Below are 12,412 nucleotides of genomic sequence, written 5' to 3' on the forward strand. Positions count from 1 at the left end.
ATGTTCATGGGCTAGGAACTGACAAAGGGCACAGTGGGGTAGCTGTTCTCAGCTCCATTGTCTGTTGCAGCCTCAGCTGGTGTGACTTGTATGTCTAGGTGATGAGGTTTTTTGGGGGTGACAGTGGGGTTCGTGGGGTCCAGAGCTGAAGGCCAAGAAAGAATTCTTGAAGACATCTTTGGTGCAGAAAGGTGATTTTATTGAAGCACGGGACAGGGCCCATAGGCAGAAAGAGCTGCCCCAGGACCTTGAGGAGAGACTGGATATATACTATGGGGTTGGGGGAGCTAAAGTCCAGGGGAAGTTTTCAGTGAGATTTTCATATGCTAAAGAAGACTCACAGGATACCGGAGGCCTAGCTATTGTCAAGCTAAGATAGTTTTTCCCTCTAGTAAATCATTAGCATTAAGACAGCAGGGAGTTCCTGGAGAAACATTTTACTCTGCCTGCCTCAAATATTTGTCAGTGGGCTGCAGGTTATAGGGAAATTTAGTTTTATCTGCCATTTCCTTCTGCCTTTGTGTCCCACGTCACTACGGAGGGGTGATGGAGACTTAGGCCCTGCAGGACTGTGATCTTTTTCAGTTAACCATTTGTTTTCCTCCTTTTATTTGTTCTTGGGCAGGGAGGAGTGCCCGAGGAATATCACACGTATCCCACACATATCCCACCTGGTTGGTGCTGGGGAGGGGGGGGGGCGGGGAGCGGCCTGTCAGCTTGCCTTAAGCACCCACATCATAGAGGACACCTGAGGAGCTAGGGCTGGAAGATCCCCTTCCAAGACACTACACTGCCACGTTCAGCACTGGGGCTGTGATACTGGAGACTAGTTAGCTAGACTGTCAAGCTGAAAGCCTACATGTGGTCTCTCTGGAGCTGCATTACAGGACAGCTAGACTTCTCTCTTGGTGGCCCAAGACTCCCAAGAACAAATATTCCCTGGGAACAAAGTGGAAACTTCAGTCTCAGAAATCCCATAACATCACCTCAGCTGTCCTGCATTGGGTGAAGCAACTTCAAGCTCCCTGAAATTCAAGGGAAAGAGAGACTCCACGTCTCAGTAGAAGGTGCATCAGAGAATTTATGGCCATGTTTTAAAACTGCCGCAATCCCATCGTTTTAAATATCTTGATACAAATTTAAGCCAATGGTGTTAGGGTCAGGTGTAAGGCAGGGTAAAGATAGGAGTCAGAGGCTAAAAAATTTTAGCAATCAAAGGCTTTATTTGGGAACTAAGGTCTCAGGCGAGGTTCCGTGACTCAGGGAAAGAGAGAGAGAGGAGTCAGGGAAGTCGCACCCAGGTGTGGTGGAATGGGGTTTTTAAGCTGCAGCGGTTCCGGGTTTAGGTCCGGGTGGGCCTTTTTCGCGTCAGGTCGTGCTGTCGCTTGGTGATTGGTTGACCTCCAATTCGTTCTGTCACACTACTAGGGGCTTTTCAGTGGGTTGCACTGGCAAGATTGCCCTTCCCTCTACTGTGGTTCCAAGGACATCCTAACAAATGGATTGGCTGATTATTTACATACTTTTCCTAACTCAGGCCACACCTCATGACAGTGGATATAATTTAATATTTTATTATAAAGGTTATGTCCAATATTTGTAAGAGTTCTTATTTTTCTGCACTTCCCTCTGAATTTTCTTTGTTTGGTAATGTGCTAAGCCACAGATTGTTATGGAATTCTTCCTCTTCTTAAGTGGTAGAAATACTTTGTTCTTCTGTTGATGATGGCTACAGTAAGACCTTTGCAACTTTACTCCCTAGAGCCACTGAAGATGCTGTGACCTGAGGGAAAAGTAACTTCCAAGCAGTGTTTGATACTAAACCAACTATCATAATTACTGTAAAAAATTTGTTATTAAAACAATTTTATATATTATTACACTAATGATCTTATCATCTGAATATGCTTCCAATTTCTTCATGTCTTTTCTGATTGTCAGTTCCATATGCATCCAAAGTTTTTACATCGTTTATGAAATATGTATTTTTTAAATATAGTGAAGTGAAAATTGCTTCTGCTAATGTTACGGAACCTGGTCTGGATCACCAAGCGGAAGAACCAACTGGCACTCGGAGATCTTGGAAGGCAGGAGGTTTATTTTACATCGGTGGGCTCAGAGGAGATCGCTCCCCAGAGGTCTGAGCCTGAAGCGCAAGCATGGGGGACAATTTATAGTCTGTTACTTCTGCATTAGTAGTAATTTGGCATACGTGGCAAGCAGGGCAGGAAGAACCCAGAAGGGGAGTCTTTGGGCAGAGACTGGAATTCCCCTATCAGTCCTGTCAGCCATCTTATACATAATTTTTCCATATCACTAACACTTGGTTAGCCTTTGGTGTTACTGGAGCTTGAGCATACTTGATGCATGTTAAAACCCTGCCAGAGGGAAGTGAGTAAATGAAATATTTTACTGGGAAGGGTAACCAGATGGCCTTATTTTGTGATAGGTGAGATAGAAATGGTGGGGATTGCTATAAAGCTTTAAAAATTTGTTTGTATTAGTCTGGTGTTGCTAGGCTCCTTAATAATGATCTTTGTTCCTTCAAGGAATGCCATAGACAACAAGGTTTTGTCCTGTAGAGCTCTCCTGACTTTAATGTTCCTTAGGTTAATTAATTTATCCAAGATGAATTCTCAATTTCCTTTATAGTGCCTTAATAGAAATATAGAGATTACCAGAAAAGTATTCCTTTTTGAAGCTAAGAACATTGAGAGAAGTTTTATGTTTTTAAAATCATTGTTAGTATTTTCTAACCATTAGTGGAAATTATTGCTATCTTTTTCCAAGCCAAACTCCAGAGTATATAGTAGAAGAAAAATTACTTTGATGTTACCTTGATGTGTTCACCTGCAAGCTTACTAAAATCTGCTTTACAGCACTCTCAACAATAGCCAAATTATGGAAAGAGCCTAAATGTCCATCAACTGATGAATGGATAAAGAAATTGTGGTTTATATACACAATGGAATACTACGTGGCAATGAGAAAAAATGAAATATGGCCTTTTGTAGCAACGTGGATGGAACTGGAGAGTGTAATGCTAAGTGAAATAAGCCATACAGAGAAAGACAGATATCATATGGTTTCATTCTTATGTGGATCCTGAGAAACTTAACAGGAACCCATGGGGGAGGGGAAGGAAAAAAAAAAAAAAAAGAGGTTAGAGTGGGAGAGAGCCAAAGCATAAGAGACTCTTCAAAACTGAGAACAAACTGAGGGTTGATGGGGGGTGGGAGGGAGGGGAGGGTGGGTGATGGGTATTGAGGAGGGCACCTTTTGGGATGAGCACTGGGTGTTGTATGGAAACCAATTTGTCAATAAATTTCATATATATATATATATATATATATATATAAATAAAATAAAATCTGCTTTAGTGCTTGAACAGAGCTCAACACTAAAAAGGATCATGACAATAAAATGCTTCTTGGCTTCTTCCAGAACTTAGCACTAAAAACTTCTTCCAAATAAATCACATGCTAAGAAGCAAAATTTTAATTTTAAATCGGATATCAAATGGTAGGGTGCCTAGCTGTGGATGTCCCTAGATCATTTTGCTTAATGTTGATTGAGAACTGGTGCCTTGGCATCTTCATTCCATCAAGTGAATTTCAGTTAGTGGATGATAAGTTCTTTCTTTTCTCAAAATATATCTGAGATTCTCAAAATGTGGTCCATCAGACCCCGGGGGGTCCCCAAGATCCTTTCAATGTGATCACAGGGTCAAAGCTATTTTCATTGTAATCCTAAGAGATTACATGCATTTTCACCATGTTGACATTTGCAACTGATTGTGCAAAGGCATCGGTGCTTAAAACTGCTGGACCTTATCCCAAATCAAGGCAGTGGCACCAAAATGACCTACTAGTCATTATATTTCTTCATTGCCAGGTACTCACAGCCCATGAGAAAGCAGCAAAAAATACTGATTTTATTAAATCTTTACCTTTTGAGTAAATTTCTTCTTAGGATTTTGTGTGACGAAATGGGATGTACACATGAATCATTTCTGCCATATACCAAAGTAAGATGGTTGTTTTAAAGAAAAGCATGTATGTGATCACTTGGGTTACAACTAAACTAGCTGCTTTTTTAAGGGCATATCATTTTTCCTTGAATGAATGACTGACAGACACGTTTTTTTTTTTAGATTTGAGAATTTGGGAGGCATTTTCTTGAAAATGAAGTGAGTTACAATAGAAAGAAGTGATGATATTTGCTGCCCAAGGTAAAAATTGTTTTCAAGTGAAAATCAGAATTTTGGAAAATGTATATCTGTACTACAAGCTTCCTAATACATACATCTTTTATGATGAGACAGGTTGCATATTAATGAATATGACTTTGGTATCATATTATGAAATGGGTCATGATTTAGAGTATCTGCATAACTCAGTGAGCCAATAATTTACAAATAACCAAGGCATGATGTAACAAAATCATGCATTGGTAAGAGATCTACTGAAAGTGTAAGATAGATCGATTATTTTAATGTAATAGGACACTAATGGTTCATTTGATAAAGTTTCAGAGTCCAAATTGTAACTAACCTTTAAGAAATGACCACTTTTCCAGTCTTGGTGTATATAAAAAAAAAAATCCACGATTATCTTAAAAAGCCACTAAAATACTCGTCTCTTTTCCAACTACATATCTGCATGGGTATGTAGTTGGAAAATGGGTTGCTAATACTATTTTTAAGTGATTTAATAAATATTTTAAGATCCCTGTTTAAATTTCTAATATGACAAATATTGACATATGAGCCACAAAAATAAATGCTCTTTAGGTTCTCAATAATTTTTAAGAGCTTACAGGAAAGAGCAGAAAGCTTAAGAGCTGCTGGTATGGACAAATCTGCTTTTCAACGGGATGCCCAGGGGCATATATGTTGAAAGAGAAAACTGTCAGCACGTAAGTATTTCCCACTGGCATACGATTCAGTTATTGTCATAAATGGCCCTTGGCAGAGTATACCAGGCCTCTGTTCTGGGCTCTTCCATCCACCAAACAGTCAGCATATGGAATTCTCAACCTCTGGCCTGAATAGCTGTGATGTCAAGACCACCAAACTTCTCTCATTTCTTTGGCAGAACACAAATAGGGCTCTTAGGCCAAATTTGGGGAATTTACTTTGTAGTTATCTTGCTTTGTAGTTAACACTGATGATGCCCAGATCTCGGTTTCTTTTTTTTTCCTCTTTTTCCCTTTCTTCTTTTCCTTTCTCTTTCCATTTTTCCTTCATGTCTTTATTTTTATTTTCCCTTCTGTTTTTTTTTTTAAAGGTAGCTCTCTGAGAGGTTGTGGAGATTATGATAGATAAAGATTTTTCTATATTCTATATTCTAGATCTATATTCTGGATTTTTCCATATTTCTATATGGAAATATTTCTTTCCTGAGAACATCATTCTACACCAAACAGTACACCTTGTGATCTCAAATAACTTGATGAAAACTCTAGTGTGTAGTTCTGAAAATTAAACGGCACATGAATTGAACATTGTCTTGTGCTGTTCCTTATATAATGATATGACCAAGTCAATAAGACATACGTGCTTGAAAAGTAAAAATAAATCATTAAGAGTTTGGAAGTTCATTTTGTCCAGCAGAGAGAAAACAAGATTGGACAAATATAAATAATTTAAAAGCTACTTTACAATCCAGTAGCAAATATCATGATCATAATTACCATCATTATCACCATTATGATCATTGTCATAGCTACCATATATAAAAGGAAATTTTGACTCAAAGCAGTCTATTCATGGAAGATAGCAAAAGTGAACATTCTATTGCATCCCAACTGGTTCTAACAAGCTGAGGTTGATAAAGAGCCATGAGCGTTGAACGACTTAGAATGACGTAGCTTTATTGACTCTAACCAGAAATGCTCCTAATCCATGAACATTGTTACTTCTTTTAACCAGTCACACAGAGGCCTATAAATTTGTTTCTACCTATCCACACTACTAATTTTCAATTCTTATTTAAAATAACACCACGAATACACATATACACCTCCTTTCCCACTTTCTTCCATCTAAGTATTTATAAGACTACAAGTTGGCTTCTTTCAAATACCCTTTTTAATATATTTGAGTCCCAATTGGTAAAGAAGCATCTGTTAAATAAACAATCAGGTCAAAAATCAAAAACAAACATAAACATAATTTATTAAACTTTTGAGAAATGAGTTTTATAACCATATAGGAAGATATGTTTCTTGTGTACAGATTTTACAGTTTTTAAATATTTTTCACAAGTATGCAAATCATTGTCATCATTATTTATATATGTTAGAAAATGCATATTGTTTTTGGAATTCTCCTCAGCAGCTGTTTCTGTGAGAAAACAGACATTAGAAATGTTTTCTTAAATATTTAATCTTCATACATATTGGTGAATAAAAGGAACATAAGTATGGATTTTGAAGGAATGGGGAAAGAATGAAGAAAATTCATAACACACACACACACACACACACACACACACACCCCTCCAGTCTTAGTTGGATAAAGGAAAGGATTAATGTTTGTGTCTTACATTAAGGGCTGCAATTACACTTTGTGTCTAATGAATAACCAATATATTGTAGTTATTGACCAGTACATTGTTACATATCTGCCAGTTATGTCCTTATCATAGATTTTTATTTGTTGTACTTTGCATTGACTTTCTTTTCCTCATGTCCAACTCTGAAAAGAATTATAAACTATACTAAAATATGATGGATAAATATTTTTGCATGAAAAGGTTGTTTGACTTGATAACAGTAATTTTGGTTTTCAGTAAAGTCAATGAGGTATTATGTACTTTTCCCCAAGGAAGATTGTTTCTATCCCATGATACTTCATTAAATCATGCCATTTACAGCTCTAGGAGACAGGCAAACACTGCAGAGAGCTGAATCTTTATTTAAGCAGAAAATACAGGTGTGATCACGGTTGAAGACTAAAAGAATAGAATGTCTTTTAATTAAAGCATGCATCAATGTTCCTCATTTTTGTTTCTGAAATATCTGAACATTGTCAAAGCACTGGTTTGATTTGCTCTTTCAAAAGCTAGTGACATAGAGAATAAATATTTCTGAGTTGTGCTAGAGGCAAAGAAAGAGAGGCAACACAGGATGGAGAAAAAAGTGGTGGCCTTCTACTCATTTTCATGATGATCCTGGCTTCCTGAATGACTTGGGTCAGAGATTATATATTTCTTGATCTTTGTTTTTCTCATCCATAAAGTGGGGATGGGTCAACATCTCTGGATGCTTTCCAAAGTCTGTTCTGTCCACCAAATTCTATAAAACTGAACTGCCATGTTTCTTGTTTTTTACACAATTTAGTTTTCATGGCATGTGCGTAGTTGAAGCTTGTATGGAGAGTTGAGTGTCAGGAAGGTCTTCTTTCTCTAAGTCAACACATTACTGGAGCTCTTGGGTTGAACATAGAAAGTAATATTTTTACATAGATACCCAATGCAGCCAAACTGCACACCATAATGATACAGACTCTCACAATGGTTAAATAAACTGAGGAAATTGTTTTGCAAATGAGCTTTTCATCATTTTCTTTTTTTTAAAAAATGTTTATTTTTAAGAAAGAGAGAGCACATGAGCAAGTGGGAGAAGAGCAGAAAAAGTGGGAGACAGAGGATTGGAAGCAGGCTCTGTGCTGAGAGCAGAGAGCCTGTTGTGGGGCTGGAACTCATGAACTGAACTGTGAGATCATGACCTGAGCCAAAGTCAGACAGCTTGACTGACTGAGCCACTCAGACACTGTCGTTTTCTATTCTCCCTCTGCAATCTGAATTCCTCTCTATGAATATCTTTGAAACTTTAGTCAAATGTAATTAACAAAAAATTTGAAATAAAGAAGCAGATTAAATTTTTCACTTTGCATAACTTGCTCTCAACAGCAATAGATGTAACAAAGGCTGAGCCTTTGTAAGGTGAGAACTTCTGACTCTTAAAAAACAGCTTGCAGGTTCATTTACTTAATAGATTATGTTGATCACTTATCCCAGAAAACTGAGGCAGTTGGGGCACCTGGATGGCTCAACTGGTTAAGCATCCAACTTTGGCTCAGGTCATGATTTCGCGGTTCGTGAGTTCAAGCTCCATCAAGCTGTCTGTGCTGACAGCTCAGAGCCTGGAACCTGTTTCAGATTCTGTGTCTGCCTCTCTCTGCCCTTTCCCTGCTCATTCTCTGTCTCTCTCTGTCTCAAAGAATAAATAAACATTTAAAAAGAAAGAGAAGAAAGGAAAAGAAAACTGGGGCAGTTTTACAAAACAGGCTGCCTTGCTCCCAGGCCTCACCTGCTATACTCTACCCAACCCTGGCCTAGCAGCCCCAAAGCAAGCAGCAGCGCCCCCAGGCTTGTGGGGCAGGAACTGCACTGTGTTTTCTGAAGCAGTGTTAGATGAACCAGAACATGGCGGATGGCCTTTCTCTTCCTTTTGGGCCAATAATTGGTAACTCAGTTAGGCCACGGAATCCTGGGTCTAGATAGGTCTGTATATGAAGACTTCTTTGGTCTTGCAAAAAATTAAGGAACTCAGAATAGAATCCATCTCCTTCTACAATCATCCTGTTGCTCTGATTCAGATGCACGTCCTCCAGACATCACTAGCATGTTTATAGACATGCATGCACTGAGGATGCATTAATATTTCCAGAAAAAGGAAAAAATTGGGGTTTGACTATTGCTTTTTTTTAATGATACCTTTTAAAATATGAACTCTGAGTGATAATGATGTATCAGTGTAGGTTCATCAGTTGCAACAAATGTACCAGTCAAGCAGGGGATGTTGATAATGGGAGAGGCTATGTGTGTATGGTGGGGGCAGAGGTTGTATGGGAAATCTCTTTATCTTCCACTCAATTTTGCTGTAGACTTAAAATTGCACTAAAAAACCTTAAGTCTATTAAAAAAAAAACCAGGATCTTATATGTTTTTTCCACCAGCACTTCTGATGAATCTGAAACATACAAAGAAGATGAAATCTACTGCACATAATTAGCTTGTGAAATAGAAGATAAAATGAACATCTTTATAGAAATGACAAAAACCTTTATACTAGAGCCTCTCACTTCCACAGGGCATTCAATTAATTATGAGCTAGGAACAAATAATACTTTTCATAGTATCTTGACATTTATCTGGATGCATTGTTTTATAAACATTACTCACTCAGTCTTTCTGTTCTGCCTTTATTACACGGTGATCTTAAAATTCTAAGTGAGAAATGTTCACATTAAGAACTTGGCAGATTTACAACTGAGTTTTATACAGATTTTTAGGTTGTCATTTGATAATAAAAAAAATGACATCTTTGATCTTTGGTCACATTCTTTGGTTTACCCTTCTATATTATTTTTGTTCACTGTATTTTAAATTTTGTATTAGATATTAACTGCACAAGAAAGAATTTTAGTAGAACATGTATAAACATGTATTTAGTAGAATTTAGTAGAAGGACAATATAGTAAACACTTTTGTATTATATGCCCCTTTCACTTTTTTTTTTTTAATTTTTAAAAAGTTTATTTATTTATTTTGAGAGAGACAGAGACAGCACAAGTAGGGAAGAGTCAGAGAGAGAGGAAACAGAGAATTCCAAGGAGGCTCCGTGCTGCCAATGCTGAGCCTGACGTGGGGCTCAAACTCACAAAACTGCAAGATCATGACCCGAGCTGAAACCAAGAGTCAGACGCTTCACGGACCGAGCCACCCAGGGACCTCACCCCTCCCTACACTTAATCTCCTTCTGAAACTCATGGTTTAGAATTAAGTTAATTATTCTCTTTTATGTCTTTATGGTTTTGCCACGTGTCTATACCTCTAAACAACACACACAGTTGATGCTTGAACAACATATATTTGAACTGCATGGGCCCACTCATATGAGAATTTTTTTGAACAAATACAGTACGGTATGGTAAATGTACTTTCTCTTTCTTATGATTTTCTTAATAACACTTTTCTCTAGCTTATTTTATTGTAAGAACACAGTATGTAATACACATAACATATAAAATACATGTTAATCAAACGCTTATGTTATTGCTAAGGTTTCTGGTCAACAATAGGCTATTAATTGCTAAGTTTGGGGGGAGCCAAAAATTATATTAGCATTTTGAACTGTGCAGAAGCTCAGTGCCCCTACCCCCTGCAATGTTCAGGGGCCAATCGTAATTTAATTTTGCATGATTTGGAATCTACATATAGATGGAAACGTACTGTAAGTTTTCTTTGGAGACTGCTTTCCTCACTCAACACTGTACCCGTGCAATTTATCTATGTGATTCATGTAGCTGAAATGCATTAAATTCCAGTTCATGTGAATATATACAACAAATGTATGGCTACACTACTATTTATCTGTAGTCCTAGAACTAAACATGTAGGTGTCCTGAGTTTTTCCTATAACAGACAATGCTGTTGGCAACAAGATTTACAGTCTCTGATGCTCAAGACTTTTTTCAGAAATATTCCTAGAAGTGCATTTTAGGGCACAAGGAATGCATTTCTTCAACATCACTTGGTAAACCAAAATATTTCCCCAAGTACATGTACCAATATATACATTGCATCAGTAGAGATGTGATCAAATGGAGCATAATATTGTCACATTCTAAAATATCAGCAATTTGGAGGCTGCAAAATGGTGTTCTCACCATGACTTTATTTTTTTCTGAATTCTAATGATACCAAGAATATTTTTGTATGTTTATTATTGGCTATTTGACTTGCTTTTAAACATCAAGTGCCTATTTTTCTATTGGATTCTTAAAATTCTAACATGAATTTTTATTGCATGAAATGCACAATTTGTACAGTTGGATCCGTTGTTACAATGCATACACCCCTGTAACTCACATTACTATCAATATAGAAAATATTTGGTCCCTAAAAGTTTCCTGTCTTCTTTCTCAGTTGACCCTCCCTCCATCCCAGAGGCAACCACTGATCTAACTTCTATCATCATAGACTAATTTTACCTATTAGAGAATTTCAAATAAGCAAAATCATCGTATGCTGTGTAGTTTTTTATGTTTGGCTTTTTTCACTGAGCAAAATGTTTTTGAAATTCATTAAAATTGTTGCATCTCTTGGACAACAATTTTTTTTTTCTTTTTTTTGCTAAGCGGCCTGTTTACCTGTATTCCTGTTAATGGACATTTGGATGGCTTCCAGTTTTAGCTATTATGAATAAAGTTGCTAGGAAAAGGCTTATACAACTTTTGATAGGTAGAAGTGTTTTAATGTCCTCCTCTGTTAATTCTAATATCTGGGTAAGTTCTGGGTTGGTTTCCACTGACTAGTCTCCTCATTATGAGCTGTGTTCTCTTGCCTCTTTGCATATCCTGTAATCTTGATTGGATGCCAGGCATTATGAATGTTACCTTGTTGGTTGATGGAAGTTTTTGTGTTTCTATTGCTTCCCTTGAGCTTTGTTTTGCGATGTAGCAAAATTACTTGAAATAGTTTTCTCCTTTTGGGTCTTACATTTATGATTTGTTAGACAAGTCTGGAACAGTGCCTACTCTAGGCTAATTATTCCTCTCTACCAAGACAAGATCTTTCTGAGTACTTTCCCCAGGGGCCCATGAATTGTGAGTTTTTCCAGCCTGGCTGGTGGAAACAGACATTTTTCCCTTGTTTTGATGGTTCTTTTCCAAACTTCCGGAAGTTTTCTCACAGGCCTGCTGGATACTCCAAGGGGCCCTCTGTAGGTTTCCAGGGTTCTCTCTGTGCAGCTCCCTCTTCTCTAGCACTCTGCCCTATGAACTACTGGTCTCCTTGGACTCTTAGCTCCATCTTCTCCGCTCAGGAGGTCTGCCTCAGTTTCTACTCCCTGCTGCACAGCCTAGAAACTCTCTCAGGCAGTAAGCTGGAACAACTGTAGGGCTTGCCTGCTTTGTTTCCCACCTCTCAGAAATCACTGTCCCCCTACCCCACCACCCAATATTCAGTGTCTTGAAAACTGTATTTTGTCTTTGGGGGGGATTGTTTCATGTGGAAAATAGATCTTGTCCCTGTTATTCTACTTTGACCAGACATTACCGATATTCTGAATTGTACTTTTGTCTGTCACTCTGGGAGGATTTTACCTGCCAGGGTAGGGGGTCATTGTTAAATTCAGGATACATGAGAAGTGTTCCTTTCTTTAAAGAGTGGGAGAAGTGGCTAAAAGGAGACAGAGCGGAAAAAGAAAAAGAACGACACCTGGGTGGCACCCCTTGTCAGGATGGTCAAGGGTGAGGAACATTTCCAGGGGTTCTTTGTATGTTCTGTATCAAGAAGACATCCTTCCCTGCTCAGCATCTGTTAGCATCGCTTTTTGTTCTGGTCTCTATTGAGGTTTGGAGGCTTAGAGAAGGTCCAATAGTTCACAAGAGGAAATAAGG

The sequence above is a fragment of the Lynx canadensis genome, chromosome B4 (assembly GCF_007474595.2).
Source record: "Lynx canadensis isolate LIC74 chromosome B4, mLynCan4.pri.v2, whole genome shotgun sequence".
Classification (NCBI taxonomy): Eukaryota; Metazoa; Chordata; class Mammalia; order Carnivora; family Felidae; genus Lynx; species Lynx canadensis.